The sequence below is a fragment of the Rhinolophus ferrumequinum genome, unplaced genomic scaffold (assembly GCF_004115265.2).
Source record: "Rhinolophus ferrumequinum isolate MPI-CBG mRhiFer1 unplaced genomic scaffold, mRhiFer1_v1.p scaffold_109_arrow_ctg1, whole genome shotgun sequence".
Taxonomy (NCBI): domain Eukaryota; kingdom Metazoa; phylum Chordata; class Mammalia; order Chiroptera; family Rhinolophidae; genus Rhinolophus; species Rhinolophus ferrumequinum.
Window position 1 is genome coordinate 1,434,812 of NW_022680364.1, and position 19,062 is coordinate 1,453,873.

Sequence of the window (19,062 nt, forward strand, 5' to 3'; positions counted from 1 at the left end):
AATGACCGCCACCTCTGGCCTGGTCTGGAAGTGAAGGGACAACCCTCCTCTTCTTGAAAGGTCGGCATGAAGATTGAAGAAGACCGATGTGCAAGTATTTTCATCCAGTGCATATGAATGTTTTGGGGAGCATAGAGCTAACTCTAGGAAGCGTACCTTACACCAGGTTTTCCCTGCTAGCATTTTGGGAATGGTCTGCACACCTGCCGTGGCTTGCCCTGTGAGGACACTGCTGTGACCCAAACTCTGAAACTGTCTGCATGTCCAGTTGCTGGGCACCCGTGACTTTCTCAAGTGGTAAGAGACAGTGCGTGACTTGGGCAAGGCAGTTCTATTTCCTGGGGACAGTTTGTACATCTGTGAAATGGGGCTACAATAAGCACTTTTCTAATGACAGAATCCTGGCTGTGACCAAAACACATAGTCCCTGAGGACTGTACATCCTCTGGAAGACAATATTAGAAAGGGCGGTACCTTAATTCAATGAAATAAGAGACCAATGAAGGAAGAGGATGGCCTGATGGGTGCTCACAGAAGCTGCTTGCTGCTGGACTGCCTGGGTTCAAACCCTGGCTCTACCCCAATAGCTTTGGGACTTCTTAACCTCTGCGAGTCTTAATTTTGTTTCCCTCCATAACTATAAAAATATTATATCTACTTAACGCCACCAAATTGTACACTTAAAAATGATTGAAATGATAAATTTTATGTTACATATTTTTTACTACAATAAAAAAGCAAAGAAATAAAAAATCCAACACACACACATACACACACACACACACACACGCACACGCACATGACCCTCTCGCTTTCCCTTCTTGCTCATGCATTGAAGGGACACTGTGAGGACCCTGCCCCGTCAGCACTGCATGTGTGGAAGCTCACGCATAGCCGCTCTTCTGTGTCCTAGGCTTCCTCTGAGATGCTGGTACACTTCCCCCATGAACAGCAACTTCACAAAACTGTAATCTAGTCAAATGTTTCTTTACACTTTGACTGCAAGGAAGCCCAGAACTAAGTCTGTAACTCAACTTATATATAAATTGTATATCTATATGTCCTAGATTACAATCAAAATTATCTTTCTATTTTATCCTGTTTCTGGATGTGATTTTAATATTTCTTTCTCAATTTTTTTTCAATTCTTTTTTTTTTTTTACACTGTAAACATTCTAACAACTGACTTCAATCTTCTTGTAAACTGTGGTGGGCTAATTATTATAACAAAATACATATTTGAACTTATAGTACACCTTTTAGTTTTCTCGTTTCCTTTTTTCTAAAAATCTCATAGACCATAGATTATAGATTCAAATGATGCTAAAAGTAAAAGTGAAAAAAATAATGAATTTCAACATAGCATGTTTTAACACTCTCCTCTGCCTCCGACAACATAGTTATTTTGTCAGTTACTTTCTGGACCCTGTCTGCTATAGGGTTTGGGATCTAGACAACCCACTACTGGAAGTACAGGCTCTAGTGGTATAAGTGGCATGACCCTTAATGGCAACTTTACAACTCGGCAGTAATTCCAGGAAAAACTTAAGTCGTTTTGTTTTAGCTATGCAAATATCTACAGAAAACCACACCTGGTTCTCCAGTGAGCAGGTGATTTTCACCAGCATTTGGCTGGAGAAGAAACAAAGATCTGTCTGGAAAACTCAGGGATCCCTTTCTTTCCCTTATAAGATGCTGTTTTTCTGATGTTGCAGTGGTGCTTTTTACATGATAACACCCAGGAAGTCAGTTTGTTACATGACACCAATGAAAGTTTAAAAAAATAATGTGCCTTCTTCCAACTCCAAAGTGGACAAACTAATGCTAAAACAAAACAAACCACAAGAACAACAACAAATGCGGGGCTGGCTGAGTCTAGCTGTTATTTCTGACTTGGTGGTGGTGCTTGGAAACCCTTCAGTTGTCACACCTGCCTGTCCTTGGGAGACTTCCGCAGCTGTGTTTCAGGAGGTAAACACGAGGCACACAGGCTGCCGAAATGATGGCCTTTAGTAGAGTTAGGGCCGAGCCTGTGACAACTGTTTCCACTTTCCCTGTATTTGCAAATCGCGGCTTTGGAATTGCCCCTCCAGGCTCAGATACAACACGGAAGTGACTTAGACGGAAACACCCTTCCCATCTCACTGGGTGCCAGGGGGTTTCTCTTTGGCTGAATGAAAAAGTCAGCGTTCACTTATTCATGACACAGATACACATCAAAGCCACTCTCGGATCTATCTCTCCCCACTTAGGCCATCTTCCCATTCCCACACCCCATATTTCTTGTTTAACAAATTGCTCTTCAGGTGATGTATTCACAATGAGCCCATAAGCACAGCTGAAACACAATTTCCTGCTAGCTTCAGTCAAAATACATTAATCCTCTGGATATTTCCTCAAGACAATACTATCTCTCACGTGCAGACTTTATTTCTCTCCTTCGGCTGCAAGGGAAACAAATCCTTGAAAATTGGTTTGAAAAGTGACACACAGGAAAGTCAGGGCTGAAATTCTTGGTGCGCACAATTTTGTTTACGCTCATGTTTCTGTGAGGCACCGCTTGTTAAACACCCACATGTGGGGGCAATGAAGAGTAAGAGGAGTCACCCCACAGCCTGTCTCTGTGTAGGTGCCGTCACACGGCGGCCCAGACAAGGGCCAGAGGCAGCAGCTCAGCGACGGATGAGCTCGGCTCTGTCCACTGCCGCCACCGGGGACCCAGCCCTGGGCTCAGGGGTAGGAAGCACGTGATGGGATGTTTAAAGATTCGGGCACCTAAGCATTGATTCTCTGGACCACTCATCTGTGGGGACTTACACACGCTCTGCACAGCTCAAAACATGAAGACCTGCCTTTATGTGTAAGTAGGGAGGTAGGAGGTAAGCGTGCCCATGTGATCTATGCTTCATGCATGTACTGTGCAGAGGAACATGTAAGGTACCAGGTGTGGATGTAGGTATGTAGGGACCCAGGTCTGCATGTATATATGTATGCATATATGCATGTAGTAAATCATGCATGCAGCACACCTATATGTAGTCATACAGCATGTATATGCATATGTATTTAGGTACACATGTAGGTGCCTATGTAGGTGTATGTGTAAGCATGTGTGTATACATGCTCGTATGTAGGTAAGCATGCAGGTTGTTGTGTAGGCACCTATGCACACGTGTAGGTACAGATACAGGTGTGCAGTAGGTGTGCATGCACACGTGTAGGTACAGATGCAGGTGTGTAGTAGGTGTGCATGCACACGTGTAGGTACAGACTTACCCATGACTAACTTTCCAGTCTCTCACGCACCCTGCTCTGCAGGGACACCACCATGCCAAGGTGCAGACATGTGCACAAGGTAGAACACTAACCTGCTCCTGCAGTCCTGTCACTGTGTCATGACACATGCCTGATAGGCAGTAATAATGCTCTATCTCACAGTGAAGGCTGTGAGAATAAAGGTGATGACAAATCTCCTTTGTCCATCCAACCACCTTGCCCTGCTTTCACGCACTGGGACAATAACGTCATGTGCTGGAGCCTGGCCAGATTCTGACTTCTAATGTCATCTGAATGGGCGAAATGTTGGTCTTGGCTTGGAGCCCTCAAGTTTCCTCAGATGAGAAATGAAATATGTGACTTTCCCTGCCCCCTCTGGTTGCATCATCAGATTTCAGCAGTTGAATGTTTGAGGAAGGCTGGCAGGGGATTAAATCTACTTCAGGTGGTGAAAACTCAGAAGTGGTGTGTGTCTGGCACATATTTAAGAGAGAAAAGACACAATTTCTGGCGGTGCCACATCAGCTAATCACTCACCCAAACTTGGTCACTGGGCCACTGATCTCACTCTGTGATTATAAGAGAAACATTAACGTGCGTGTGCGTATGTGTCCGTGTATATATGCATGTGTGTGAGTCACATGTATTTATTGAGCACCGATACACAAATAACTGTAGCCTTCTAGCCAGCAACTATGACAGAGATCTTTTATTATTATTATTATTAATTAAAGTTTATTTGGGTGACAATTGTTAGTAAAATTACATAGATTTCAGGTGTACAATTCTGTATTACATCATCTATAAATCCCATTGTGTGTTTACCACCCGGAGTCAGTTCTCCTTCCATCACCATAAATTTGATCCCCCTTACCCTCATCTCCCACCCCTCTATCCCCCTTAGCCCCTGGTAACCACTAAACTATTGTCTGTGTTTATGAGTTTTTGTTTCTCATTTTTTTGTCTTGTTCTTTTGTTCTTTTTGGTTTATATACCACATATCAGTGAAATCATATGCTTCTCTGCTTTTTCTGTCTGACTTACTTCGCTTAGCATTATACTCTCAAGATCCATCCATGTTGTCACAAATGTTCCTATATTATCTTTTCTTACTGCTGAATAGTATTCCATTGTGTATATATACCACAACTTCTTTATCCATTCATCTATCGAAGGACATTTTGGCTGTTTCCATGTCTTGGCCACCGTAAACAAAGCTGCAATGAACATTGGAGCACATCTGTCTTTATGTGTAGATGTTTTCAGATTTTTTGGGTAGATACCTAGGAGAGGAATTGCTGCGTCATATGGTAATTCTACTGGTAACTTTTTGAGGAACCTCCACACTGCCTTCCATAAAGGCTGCACCAGTCTGCGTTCCCACCAACAGTGTATGAGGGTTCCTTTTTCTCCACAGCCTCTCCAACACTTGTTACTATTTGTCTTGTTGATGGTAGCCATTCTGACTGGGGTGAGGTGATATCTCATTGTGGTTTTTATTTGCGTTTCTCTGATGATTAGTGATGTTGAGCATTTTTTCATATGTCTATTTGCCATTTGTATGTCCTCTTTGGAGAAATGTATGACAGAGATCTTATCTGCTCTCTGGGAGATGATAAGTACAATTCCCGAATATTGCTATATTCTCCCTAAACTCCAAAGCATTGATATTCCACATGGGTAACTGTAGATTCACGAGTGAGTAAAACATCTGTTGAACTGAACAATATAGACAAAAAGTATGAAAACTCGAGGGCACAGGGTTGGCGCCACAGATGTGTGGGGACTGTCAGTGTACCTGGAGTACCTGGGCTGGTCTGCAAAACAGATTTGCTTTGCTTATGTGTTAAACAATCAGGACTGCTCTTCTGCAATTATATTTGAGTGCATTCTTATTGGTATAAGCTTTATTTTCTTATTTTCAGAGATAGGGGAACACAGAAGTCATTACTGACCTCAAGAAAATGCAACAGTGCAGAGTAATGAGGGACAGCGCTTAACACTGGGCCTCAGAGTTGGAGGTCACAGAGCTGGGTGAGGCCGGCTTTGGGAAGGCCTATTACCACACAGGAAGGTGGGCCCATTTCTGCTGGGTGTATCAAGAGAAACCAGAGCTCTCGATGTTTGTGTGAGGTTCTCCAGTTGAAAATGCCAAGAAAATAGCTAACAGCGTTGGGATTCAGACATGTGAAAGTCTGTGCACTGGCTTTGTGCTTGGAGGAGGAAGGGAGAAAGAATACATCGAATTTTCTCAGTTTTCAACGGAGACCTTGCTAACTGGAATTTCTGTGGCTCTCTAACTGCTCTGTGTATCCGAGGCCTGGAGGACCTGTGGGCACAGAGCCATGTGCTCTGAGCCCCAGGTGGCCGCTGTGCTGGACTTCAGCCTCTCCCACCCCCTTGGCCAGGGCGTGTGTAGCTGGGCGGGGATTAGTCAAAGGGTTTTCAAAGTCCCGGGTTGGTTCTGGTGCAAAGGAAGGGCTCAGGAAGACTGTAACATTTAAACTGCTTCAGCTCTGCTGCAAATGATTTAGACAAGCAAGAACAACCCCCCCACTAAATAAACATTCTCCACACACGCATTCCACTTAAAAACCAGAATCATTTGGTGAGCTACTCTCTCACTGGTGCAAATCTGCAAGGGGGGGCCCAGCTGAGGCGCTGGGGTTTTCAGTAGCTCTCACGGGGGAGGAAACGAAGTGCCCCTTTAGTGAGGGGACAGCAGAAGCAGGGGTGTGGCTGCCTCTGACAAGGAACATAACTGTACAAGTGAAGGTCACACAACTCCATCTGGGACACAAACTTATTTCTAAGACCGAGCCATACTCAAAAACACAAAAAAGGGATGGATCTAGAGTGCAACAGGCAAAGTTTGGGAAAAACATTTTAAGAATATAAAATGATCAAAAACATGTTTGTTGTCCAGTCATGTTTCCGGGCTTGTGTTCACTGAGCACAGATTCACAGCTCTGCAGAATGAAGAATGATCAGAGACATAAAAGTCGTCACAGTGGTTCTCCCCTACCGTGACCTAAGAGGAAATGCCCTGCCCTTGGCACCAGCAAGGACCTGCCAGGATTCCAGAGAAGAGGAAGGGGCAAAAGAAAAAACAGACGGAAGGGAATGAGTCAAATGGGAATGAGTCGAATTTAGAGCAGACTGCAGTCTTTCCCTTGTACTAATTTAAATACTAATAAGGCAACTCCTCATTTTTTGAAAATTGCAGAAATTATATGAGGAGGCCATATTTTTGTTTCTTCATTTGCTTTACAAAATCATTCAATATGCAGTATCCATTCTCTTATTTTTATACATAATAAAATCTCTCTTAAACATATGAATACTTTATAAAAATTTATAACATAGATTTTTGAGGCAAATACTCTCTTTTAAAAGATACAGACATCATTGCAGGTTTGGTAAAAAATGGATGTGCAAAAATCCTGCAGTTGACGCTGCCTTTTTAATTATGTACAAAAATGATACACAGCAAAGTGAAAATGTTCACACCACATGAGTCAGTTTGGGTGGCCAGTGGTCTGTGTCTGGGTTGCTACAGGGTGACGCACGGCGGTTCCTACAATTTGCTGTGGGCAGAAATCTTCATGACGGCCACTGCTGAATAGTGTTCTGCAGGGGGCATTACCAAATTGGAGTAAAAATAGAGGAAAGGCCAAATGCCCAGGGAGACCGCAGGGTCTCACTGAATACGTATTTCCCCCCAAAGCTGTGTGATCCTTGATACGGCAGGCTGCAGGACCCTCTGCTATCAGTTAGCCTTCCCCCGAGGGAAGAGATCCTTAGTACTGGGGAGAAGTTCAGAGTCACCTGTCTCAGCCATGCTATCTGTGTGTCACGGCCCTAGGAGGGTTCTGATGATGAAAACAGACCTCTTAGTTCTCCTAACCAGGGACCCATTCATCTATTTCCATCAGATGGGAAAGACTGTGATATTTCTGGGGTTCCTGAAGCTCCTTCCTGACAGGCCTGCATTTTAGACGATTTCTTCATGGTCGGCAAAATGGGAGGAACACATTCTGGTCGTACGATGCTTGCCCTCCCCTCCGAGAAAAACTGGAGGGTGTCCTCTACCAGGTCACAGACGGCCGCTCTGCTTGGCGACACACAGAGCCCTGCCAGGGGCCTGCCATACACTGTTCGGCTCAAATCGGTCAGCTTCATCCTTCCAGTTTCCTCGGGGCTGCATGAGGTGTTGTGGCCAAATGTTTCCCGATCTGCTCATTCCTTAGCCAGATTTATTCCCTGATGTTTTAACTCTAAGGCATTTGACCAACTTTGTGTTTACTCACGGACACCCACAGACTCATCTGACCTTGTGTCTTTGGGCCAGATATGACCATGCCTTTCTGGAAGCTTCCATACATTTGGGCACTAGATGTGGCTACACCATCTGGTAGTATTTAACCATTAATCCATCTTTCACATCTGCCAGCATCCTCTGAAGTAACATTTTTCTGATTCCAAAGGAACATATATCTTCACAGCCCCAACTTAATAGTAAATCCACAAATCTAGACTTTTCTATTTGCACCAGCAGGAGGAAGACAAAAACCTCAATCTCAGATGTTAAACTATGAGGAAAACATGAAGTTGGAAAATGTTTCTGAATAGTGAGACTTGGGTAAAAACCACCTCAATTATTTCAACCTGACCGGTCTTTGACAGAGATGAACTCTGAATTTCACAAACAAGCACTTTTTAAAGCCCAGAATGAGAATATTCAGGAAGGACCAACTACATCACAATGCTAGTTAGGAAAAAAATTGGATTATTCAGCCATATTAGGATAAAAGGAACAGAGCGAGTGACCGACATGCTTTCTTGACTTCTCTTTCTTGAGTGTGATACCTTGTGAGACTAAATGAGACAGAAAATATTATAGGAAATTTAAATTAAAAATATATAATCTTCATATAGTGAGGGCTTATTAATGCAGGCTGTTGCTGTGAATGCAAAGACAGCTAAGACACTGGCCTCCCTGAGCCAGTGAACAACCTAACGGGTGGGAAGCAGAAGCAAGCACGATGGAAGCACGCCTGTGTAAAGCACCATCGCCAAAGAGCAAGTGAGCCAAGGACAGTGTGTGTGGGTCTGGAGGAGGGTAGGGATTTGTCACCGAGGAGGCACAGGCAGGACACTAAGAGCAGGCCATAGTGTGCTATAGATTATACGGAAACAATAAAGGACCGTAAGGTAAATGCTAAAATGATCTTGTAGGTATAAGCACGTCATTGTTTACAAGACATGCTCAAATCCGTTCATTCAAATCATCTACATAAAAATCCTGCGAGGTAGCTGTTAATCCTGTTTTATAGCCGGTTAAATGGCTCACCGGAGGTCACGTACAAACTGAAAGCAGATAACCTTGGTTGTCTGGTGTTTCCGTTTCTGAGGCCATCTGCCTCCCATCACGGGAAGTGGGTCCACAGTAAGTCAGTAGGTAGGCTGCCGAGTTTAAAACCTCAGGGTTTGCAGTGATTAAGGAATGGGAGCTTGAAGTCTAAATTAAGGCAGAATGCTTAATATCTGTTAAAAACAGTGAACGATACTTGGCTAAATTACTGGTCTTCCCAATTAGTCCTCACAATTTTGCAACTTCTTTCTAGGAACTATTTTGCATATTTTTAAAAATTGAGGCATAATTGACATGTAACATTGTGTAAGTTCAAGGTGTACGAGACATGCTGATTTGATACACTGACCTATGTTTGCCTTCCTAATGCTACGTGACATCTCTAACACCTCTGTCATGTCACAATCTGATTAAAAAATGGGCAGACTTATTAAAAACTAGACATTTTTCCAAAGAAGACAGTCAGATGGCCAATAAGTGCATGAAAATGTGCTCAAGATCCCTAATCATCCGGGAAATGCAAACCAAAACCACACCGAAGTATCGCTTCACTCCTGTCAGAATGGGTATCATCAATAAATCAACAAATAAGTATTGGTGAGGCTGTGGAGAAAAGGGATCCCTCATGCACTGTTGGTGGCATTGCAAATTGGTGCAGCCACTATGGAAAACAGTATGGGGTTCCTCAAAAAATTAAGAATAGAACTACCTTATGACCCAGAAATCCCTCTCCTGGGTATTTATCCAATGGAAATGAATTCTTCTGATTTAACCATTTCACAATCTCGTGGACGCCCAGCATTCGTGCGCTGCCCCTCGAATGGTTAAGAAACGACTGGTCACAAGTGCAAAAGCCTTTAGTGGTGTGTCCACCCTTGGGTTTAGCATCTTGTGCCCTCATTCTGCCTGACAACTTAGAGGTCCCAAACCAATGTGCTGTTCTTACAGAGAATGAGAACACAAGAGGCAGGACCGGGCTGAATACAATACCGCGCCGCGGACACTCTGCACAGACCTCGCTCCCGCTGAGCCGCTGGTTGCCTTCAGTCACTTATCTTTCCGTACACACACTCCCTCCGCAAGACGACGAGCTGGTCTGTATAAGACTTCAGCAGAAAGGAAAGGAAGAGGAAAGCAGAGTCACAGGATGGGTCTCACGCTCCCCTTGCCATTCCTGGTGCAGCCATTCACCTCCCTGCACCCAGCTTTCCATGTGAAAAGCGGAGAACACGTCCCTTGCTGCCCAGCTGGACTGTTGTAAAATTCACAGGAGATAGGACTTGAGACAGCTGTTTTTAACTTGTAAATTGCTACACAATCAGGGCTATCGTCACAGCTATATATCGCCAATAGTGTATACCACTAGCCTTCATGTTGTTGAGTTTTATTTTGTGACTAAGCATCATTCATTCATTCTGTAACTATTTATTGAGCCTTTGCTTTTTGATTTTGGGAACTGAGCAGAGAACAGGACACGACATATCCTCAGTTTCACAGAGCTTACAGTTTAGAGACAGGAAATAGAGAAATGAGAAAGTGGTCACGACATACCAGGTGGTAGGAAGTGCTACACTGGGAAGTACCACAGGGTCATACGATGAGGACGTTGGGAGGGGTGTCTCTACAGAGTGTTCTCTGTGGGTTGAATTGTGTCCCCCCAAAAAGAAATGCTATAAGTCCTAGCCCCAGGGCCTCCGAATGCGACCTTAGCTGGAAATAGGATCCTTGCAGATGTAATGAAGGTAACTCAGATCACGGAGAAGTAGGTTGGACCTTGATCTGATCACTGGTGGCCTGATGAGAAGACAGAAACAGAGGGAGGACAGACCGCGTGGGGCGATGAAGGCAGAGACGGGGTGGGTCCGGCAAGCTCCCAGGCACTGGGAGTCAGGTCCTCCTGAGAGGTTTGAGGGGAGTGTGCCTGCTGACTCCTTGGCTTTGGACTTGTGGCCTCCTGAATGGTGAGAGGATAAACGTCTGGGGTTTTACACGTCCTGCCTGTGGCACTGTTGCGAGTACGTGCAAAGGCATTCCGCTACATTTCAGTATCTTCCTAAAATCAAGGGGACATTAACCCTTTGGCAGGGCCCTACATCCCTGCCTGGTACTCATGACACAAGTAGGGAACAAAGTCCCGGCACACAGGTCAGATAGAGTGAGTAACACAGCTTTATTTGGGAACCAATGTCCCTCCAGAGACCAAGGCTCCGGCAAGCACAGAAGATTATACAGACTAGAACAGAATAATAACGAACCGAGTCCCAGAGTCCACTGAGGTGGTGAAGGTCCCTGTTCCGGGAGAGACGACTGGGCCCAGGACGGGTCTGAGGCGAGCAGGTCTTGCAGGGAAGAGCTTCGGAGAGGCCCGGAGTATCGCGCCTTGCACCTCGCACAGGACTCTGTCGGATCGTGTCTCGCTCAGAGCCTCGCGGAGGGGCTTAGCCAGAGCGCCCAGTCAGACCGCTCACAGCACTGCTCTGGAGCTCTGCTTTTATCTTCTTCCCCTTGGACTTGTTTACTTCTTAGGTGATAACCAGAAATTGTTTGCCAGGAATTGTTCACCTCTTACGTGATAACCGGAAGTTTTGGTGAAGGTGTTTATCACTTAATTTTGTTATGCTCAGTTTCACACAAAAATACAAATATGTTTACTTTCATGTATATGCTCTAAACATAATCATGTTTACTTTCACTTTACTCTTATCAGTCTCATACATGTGCTGCCATAGTCCTGTCCCTACTAGTAAACAACTTGCTTTGCAAACCTCAATCCAACATATATAATACATTTTATATGCTCTATACAGGGACCTTGTTCTGGCAGCCCTAGGAGATGAATATGTAGCCAAGAAGGTCTCCGCAAAGTGAAGGCCTGGGAAGGAGGGAAGTTTGTGGACCCCAGTGCAGGCAGGCACAGGCATGGTGTGTGCCACTCACAGAGTTGCAGGGGAAGCTGGGTGCCATGAGCTGGCATCCTGGCATGTGAGGGGAGCTCAGGAAGGGAACAAGGACTTCCAGGATGAGGGAGGGGTTACGGATTCAGGCCCCGGCGAACCGTACATGTGACCATCACTGACACTGAGCGTAGTTGGGAATACTGGACCCTATGCAGTCTCCCCAAACCATACTACACACTTCCAAACACACAATGGACAGGCCCAAGCACATTTTTATAGCCATCTGACATGATGTTCTCTGCTTCTGTTCAAGGGACTTAAAAATGCTTCAGCATAAATTCTAAACCATGCAACAGTGACTGCCTAATGCATATCTTGGCTAGGTAATAAAGTATGCTCCAGACCAAAAAGTCAGTATTCAAATTTCTGGCAACACAGTATCTGTCATTGCATTTCACTTTTGCTATTTGATAATGGAAGTGTTTTTGTAATACTTTGTGAAGTGCTAAGCGGTGCAGATAAGGGAAAAATTAATTTCTTTTTTTGTGTGAATTCATCATGTATGGTAGGTTTACTCATCTCTTGTTGATTTCTTTGGGTGTATATTTTAAACTAAGTTTGTGTATTCTAGTTTTAGACCATGATGGACTCAGATCAAGAGTCCATCCAGAGGGGGAGCAATGTTGAATCTCTGTGTCTCTGTGACCCACTGAAGGGCACTGGCTGGCAACTACCGGGCCTGAGTTCACGGTTGTCAGCACTTTCTGGTGACCTGACCGTGGTCCTCTCCTGGCCCATTGGGATCTATTTCCTTATTACTTAATTAATTCGTCCATTCATTTACCAAGTTTATGAAGCACCTGGTGCTGGGCGTACACTGCTGTAAGACGGGTGTGGTCCTGCCTTTGATCTGCATCTTACTCCATTCATTTGTTCTCCTATAAACAGACTTTCAAAGCTTGAAGGAATGAGCACATCTTTTTACAGTCTCCATGTCTCTTCTTGGAAATCAGCTTTGGGCCTGAGGTTAATCAGCCACCTTGGACTGAAATACTGTCCTGTGTGGATTTCTGTTTCTTGTTTACTTTTAAATATGGACATATACGCGTATGATGGAAATACTTCTCTTGTTAGGGAACTTCTGCTGGATTACTAAAGCCACAATAACAGCACCACCAGCTACGAATGCTAAGTGAAAATAACCCTTTGTTCTAATTTTAAAAATTTGTGGACTAAAACAGCACTCATGGGGACAATAACCCACGCAGTAGATTAAAAGCCTGTTAAATGTTATTTTCAGCTTGGCAGCACACCAACTGCTGGGTTATCCTTCAGCTCTACTTCTTTTGAATATGGCAAACTTACCGTAGCCAGGTGACAACACTAATGTGTCATTTTAGAGTGTAAATAAATGTATAAACAAATTAACTTAAGTTTACTCTCTAATTCCTAAATATAAAACGCAGGCTGAGCCAAGGGGTGAGTTGGGGGGCTTTTAACTCCCAAATGTCCAACATGTATCCCACACACCCTAAATACATATATAATCTAGTAGGAACTATGCCTGCTGAGTTAGTTCAGCTTGAAGACAAACTACTCACTTCCATACCCTCGCCAAACTACAAACCTCTCCTATGTGAAAATCTTCAGTTAAAAAGCTGTTATTGGGTTAGTGATTTTCTAGACATTCTCTCTTATTTTTAAATTTTAAATTCTCAACCAAATCACAGGTATAACTTGTATTTTTCTGTGCAGGAAGGCTTAAATCATCCACTAATTTTAAATAGTTTGATTCTGGTTAAAATAGTTTTAGACCACAATTCACATAATATGGTTGATTTGAAAATTGTTTTCACCATAAATAGTAGAGGTTGGCAATTTGAATTGCTTAAGTCTTGCTACAAAATCAGTCTTATAAGAATACTTCCTCAGTTACACATGTGGCTCTAGGAGAATTACCAGTAAAAAGCAAGCAGTTAGAAGATCCATGCTATAGGAAATATTCCAGTTGTGTGTCTAATATGTAAAGTTCATAGCAAGAAGTTCACCTTTACATTTATTTATAAAATCCCTCAGAGAATTTCTACGTGACTAAGGACAAAAGGGGAGTTCATAATTTCTGAATTCAACAAGAAGTATCTCAGAGATTATACTGTCAAGTAAAAATGCATCCAGTACAGTGTCACTATGCAATGGACTGAAACATGTACACCTAGACTGGTGACTGGAATTCCAAGTCCAGTGCGCATTTGGGCAGAACATATTCTTACAAAAATTTTGGAGCAGACTTCAGTTATTAAGATGTGTGAGCGTTAGAGATGTTCCTAGTCACTGAGTTAGAAATAGAGACTAGAACCCCATAATCTTGTTTGGAGATGAAGAAAAGTACAAACATTCTAGTCATCATGGTGTTGTCATCATCAATATCACAAGTGCCATCATCACCACCATTATCACCATTGTCACTATCATCACCACCATCACCACCATCACAACCATCATCACCACCATCACCACCACCATCATCATCATCACCACCATCACCACCATCACAACCATCACAACCATCATCACCACCATCACCACCATCATCACCACCATCACAACCATCATCACCACCATCACCACCATCATCACCACCATCACCACCATCATCACCACCATCACCACCATCATCATCATCATCACCACCATCACCACCATCATCACCACCATCACCACCATCACCACCATCATCACCACCATCACCACCATTATGTAACTGAACTTCTATCTTATGGTAGGTGATGAACACTGGGCTATGAGGAATGTGTACTTCATTGTGTACTTTGGCTTGTTGGGCTGAGACATGAAGTAGAAACAATAAAATATTATGGAGTTTTAGAACAGGTATTTATAACACCATGTCTCAGTGGCAAAGATTTGGAGTATAGACTCAGAATCCTAGATCCAGTTCTATCTCTGGCAGTCACCAGCTTTTGATCTACGGCATATCCCTTAAGCTCTGAAAACCTAAATTGTCTTATGGATGAAATTGGGTAATATTTGCCTCAGAGGTTGTTGTGAATTTCATACAATATGCTTATTAAAATGCCCATTTTTCAGGGAGAAAAATTAAGCTCATTCAGTTAAGTAACACAAGGAAGCACCGCTATCAACTGCATATGAAATCAGGATCTTTCTGATTAGAGAATTCATCTCTTAATCACTTGTCTATATTGATTCCATCATATGGGATATTGCACATTTATTGCTGCTTTTCACTTTAAGGACTCACAATAGATTTCTAAATAAGTTTGATAAAATATGTAGAAAATCTTTATTTGAGATGGATTTTATAATGAGATCATGTAAAATAAAGGTCCATTTATAAATTGTTTTTTAATCCATCAGCTCCACTCAGTTCTCTTAAAGTTATTGTTCCTCTTTCCCTTATAAATAATTGATACAAAACTACTAATAAATTATATATATATTAGATACAATTATATAACCTATTATATAACATATATTATACAATGTATTATATATAATTATATATTGAATTTGGTGCATGTATGTATGTAATTTTTTAGATTTAAGTGCCCAGAGTTTCCTCTAGGTTCTCAAAAGCAATCTTCTTTGTAGTGTACCTCACAGACCTTCTATATCAGAATCTCCAAGGTATCAGGGCCAGGGCTCCACACAAAATAATCACTGAACGAGGAACCCAAGACTCTGAATTTTAATAAATGGCCCACCTGCCTCTCTCCCCGAGAGCAGAGTGATTTTCAGTCTTTCTGTACACACACACACACACACACACACACACACACACACACACTCAAGTATCTGTTTCTCACAACCATCCTTGCTTCAATTAGAAACAAAAAAACGGTGAGCAACTTCCAAAGAGGCAATTCCACAGAGGGCCCCAATCAAGACAGCTCAAATATATCGCTCTCCTGCAGTCTGTTTTGATCCAAGGGTAAAATGTACAGTAACCAGAGGAATTTATGGACCTCATGTCCTTCAGACAATCCTCTATAAATATCACTTCCCCCACTGGGCATTTCAGGAGGATTAGAAAACAGAATTCAAGGTTTCCTCTTCTGACAAGAACCTGTAGCCTGGAAATTCAGTGTCTCAGCTGAAGACAAAGCCCTTTGATTTGCTCATGAGCTGGGCAGAGGGCAGGATGACGATTTTATTCTCTTCTTTCTACGAACTCTGCCGGACTCAGCAGTCACTGCCCTCCCCAATTCCAGAGCAGACCGATGACAAATGCTCCACTTTGGGACTAGCCTGGTGAGATCTGAACTTGGAAATGGAAGGGTGAGGCAGGTCCAACACACAGAAGCCAAGGCCACTGGGCGGAAAGGCTGGAGAAGCTCACTTGTGAGCCGGACCATTGTTCTCACAGACGGAATAGCGTTCATCTGGCCGAGCACAATCCGGTGGCCAGAGGTCCTTGTGGCAATGCTGGCCCCCAGGTTGGATCCTTGGATGTTGCATTATCCACAGCTAGTGGCCAGTCATGGTACCAATGGGCCACTTCCTGGATATTTTCCACCGTGTTTACTGTTTTCTATTTCTTGCATATACACCAGGAAAGAAGATGTAATTCTGTTATGGAGACATACATGTATGCCCACGCACGTGCACACACGCTCTCCTGACACAGAAAATGTGATCTGTAAGCCACATGCCTCTTTCAAAAGGCAGACATTCCCTCCAACGCTTCCTGTAGCCCCTCCTGACTCTCAGTATCAGACATAGTGACCCGTGGAAGAAGGGACTCCACCAAGTTTATTCATGTCTGAAAGGGGGTCGAGCTACGACATGCCAGCCCCAAGCTGTGAGCCCCGTGCCTGCTGCCCGTCTCGGCACCCTCACGCTGTTCATACACCGCCTAAAGTGCCTTCACTCCAGAGAGCTGCACCGGGGTGGAGGTGGGGAGACAAGGGACAGGTTTGCTGCTTTAAAGCATCCGTTTCCCAACCTGCGTAAACTTCACACTTCTTTTTTCCTCATAACCCCTATCAAATAGAAAAAGAAATGGGATCATGGTGTCTGATTATTGCAAAAAAAAAATTGTTATGCATGTAAGAAGGAATTATTTTTCAATAAATTGTGTTAAGATATCTGTATTTTGGGTAGATCTCGGTAATAACACAGCCATATGGTGCCATTTCTTTTCTCCCACCATTTTACTCATATCCCTATTATTATTTTGTGCTGCAATCTAGCATATTATCTTAATTATGTTTTAAATGACTTTTGGAAAAACATTAGGAAATGGCAGTGAGATGAAGCCTAAATGCATATATAATATGCACATTCTACAACCAGACTTTCAAGAAAAAAACTAAACGAAAACCATTTCTACTTCCACTATCTAGGACTCCGTTAATTAAGTTACACCACCACCCTTGCATAATACATACATGTGAACTTGTTAGGAAAAAGGCATCTATTGTGAACATCAGGCTTTCATATGGGATTTATTAAAGAATAAAGTGAAACGGTTCCTGCAACCTCAGTGAGTAAATACTTGTCACTCAGATTTCCTACATGTAACCCTGTAACTACACCATGAGAATTTATGTTTTTATACTGTTGTACTTTGTATTTGGATGGAAAATCATCAGGGAGCATTAGCCCTTCAAGTCAAAAACTATGGAAGGATACTGATTTGTTTACTGTGCAGGGACCCAGTACCCCAGACTCAGGAATGTGGGCTTTGTCCTGCCACAGACTCAGCGGTGCCTGCGTGAGCAATGTCCCCACCCCTGCCACATCATCCTGAGACTGCACATTTGGGGAACTCTGCCAGACTTGGCCTCGCCACTGCTTCCTCGTGCCCTCTGCCCATTTGGTCTCAATCTCTGCCTGATAACCAGCGTGGTGGACCACGTCAGCTGTATGTCCTCCAGCTCCCTCTCTCCTGAGGACAAGGCTCCTTCCCTCGGTCACGGCACTGCTTTGGAAAGACTGTTTCCACTCTTCCACCTTGCACCGTGGCCCCTTGGCCAGGCTTTGATGGACACAATGATGGTGGGAAGCCCTTCCTGTGGCCTCCCAGGGCTACAGCGGGGAGTCCATTCTAGACGTACTTTAAACAACCGGTAAATGTTTTCTATAAATTGTTATCTGGCATGTTTTACATCTGCTGGCAAACGTCTTCTGTCAAGGGCCAGGGAGCTGGCATTTAGGGCTATGGGTGTCTGTCACTGCCGGGGGCACACGGCTGAGTCCAGCCCCTTCTGTCTGTGCTCACAGCCGTATCTGCTCAGAGCCATGCACATCCAATTCCCTCTCAATCCCTCAGAAGGTGTTTAGTTAACTGCCTTGGTCCTAGTACCGCCTTCCAGATTCTTCCAGAAGCATCCCGCCCTTAGATCTCCCTTCCCTCATTTTTCAGAAAAAGATAGTGATTGGTATTTACCGTAAGAATCAAAATAACACTGAAACCTGGCGTCGGCAGCCAGCCCCTGCGCTGCATGTGGGTGGCAGCCGTGGAGCCTGCACCCCTCTGGAGCACCCCACACGCCCATCCTATTGTGTTGTCCTATCAATTCGAACCCTTTGTTTCTCCAAACTCCCCCTCTGAGTGAAGACACGCAGCCCATCTGGCTCTGCTTCTCCTCCAATGTCTTAGTGTGGATGTCCTTGCAAATGTGTGGCCTTGTGGACCTCACACAGCCGGGGCGGGCCGCCCTGAGCCTGTCGTTGCCCACCAGGGCTCGGCCGAGTGTGCAGTGACGCGCCCGCTCTGCGTGTGTGTGGTTCTCTGCCCGCTCTGCTCTCACCCGGCACGTCCGGAGGTGCCTTTGCCCTCTGGGCTACATGCTCCAGATGCCAGCCTGCAGGCTGGGGACAATGGGCCACACAGTTTCCATCAGCCCGTGACCAAAGGAGAGAAACAAGGACGCTGAGGTGAAGTTTTTGTAAAGCTGCACGTTTTCAACATCTAAATAGTCCTTAGCAATATTTCTACTATTTGTTTTTGCGACTTAGACAGAAGATTTAGTCCTTCACGATCTCACGATGTGCCCGACATCCTTTTGTTTTGAAATTGTGCTGAACTGTGCAGTCCCCCAACCTGGGGACTGCATTTTACAAATGCACAATCAGCCCAGCACAAGTGACAGGCTCACTGTCACCATGTTACCTGTCCATTCCACTTGAACCTACATTCTGCCTAGTCGGAAGATCTGGAAATGATGATGCAGCCACATAGGACCACAGGCATGAAAGGAAGGCAGATCCAAGTGATATTAAAGTCGGCCCTTCTTTCTCTCTCTTTCTCTGGTTAGTAACAAAGAACTCAGATGGCGCTTTCCAGGAAGTTTCTGGTTGGGTAGCTGAGTCGCAGGCAGTTAAGTGATCTCCCCACGGCATCTTCTGACACACACACCTTCCCACTGAAAAGCTGGTTCTGCTCGAGTTAGAACCCAATCACCTCCCAGCCCTGAGCCATTTGCTCCAACTACTAAAGCAGGGCGCCCCGCCGGGGGGCAGCCGGCTACGTGG

The 19,062-nt window shown here is 44.2% G+C and overlaps 1 protein-coding gene across 1 annotated transcript in view; it reads right to left on the bottom strand.

Moving 5' to 3' along the window:
- Nucleotides 1-19,062, bottom strand: part of ADARB2 (adenosine deaminase RNA specific B2 (inactive)) — a 395,148-nt gene that overhangs the window by 200,435 nt on the left and 175,651 nt on the right. The window lies entirely within an intron of this gene.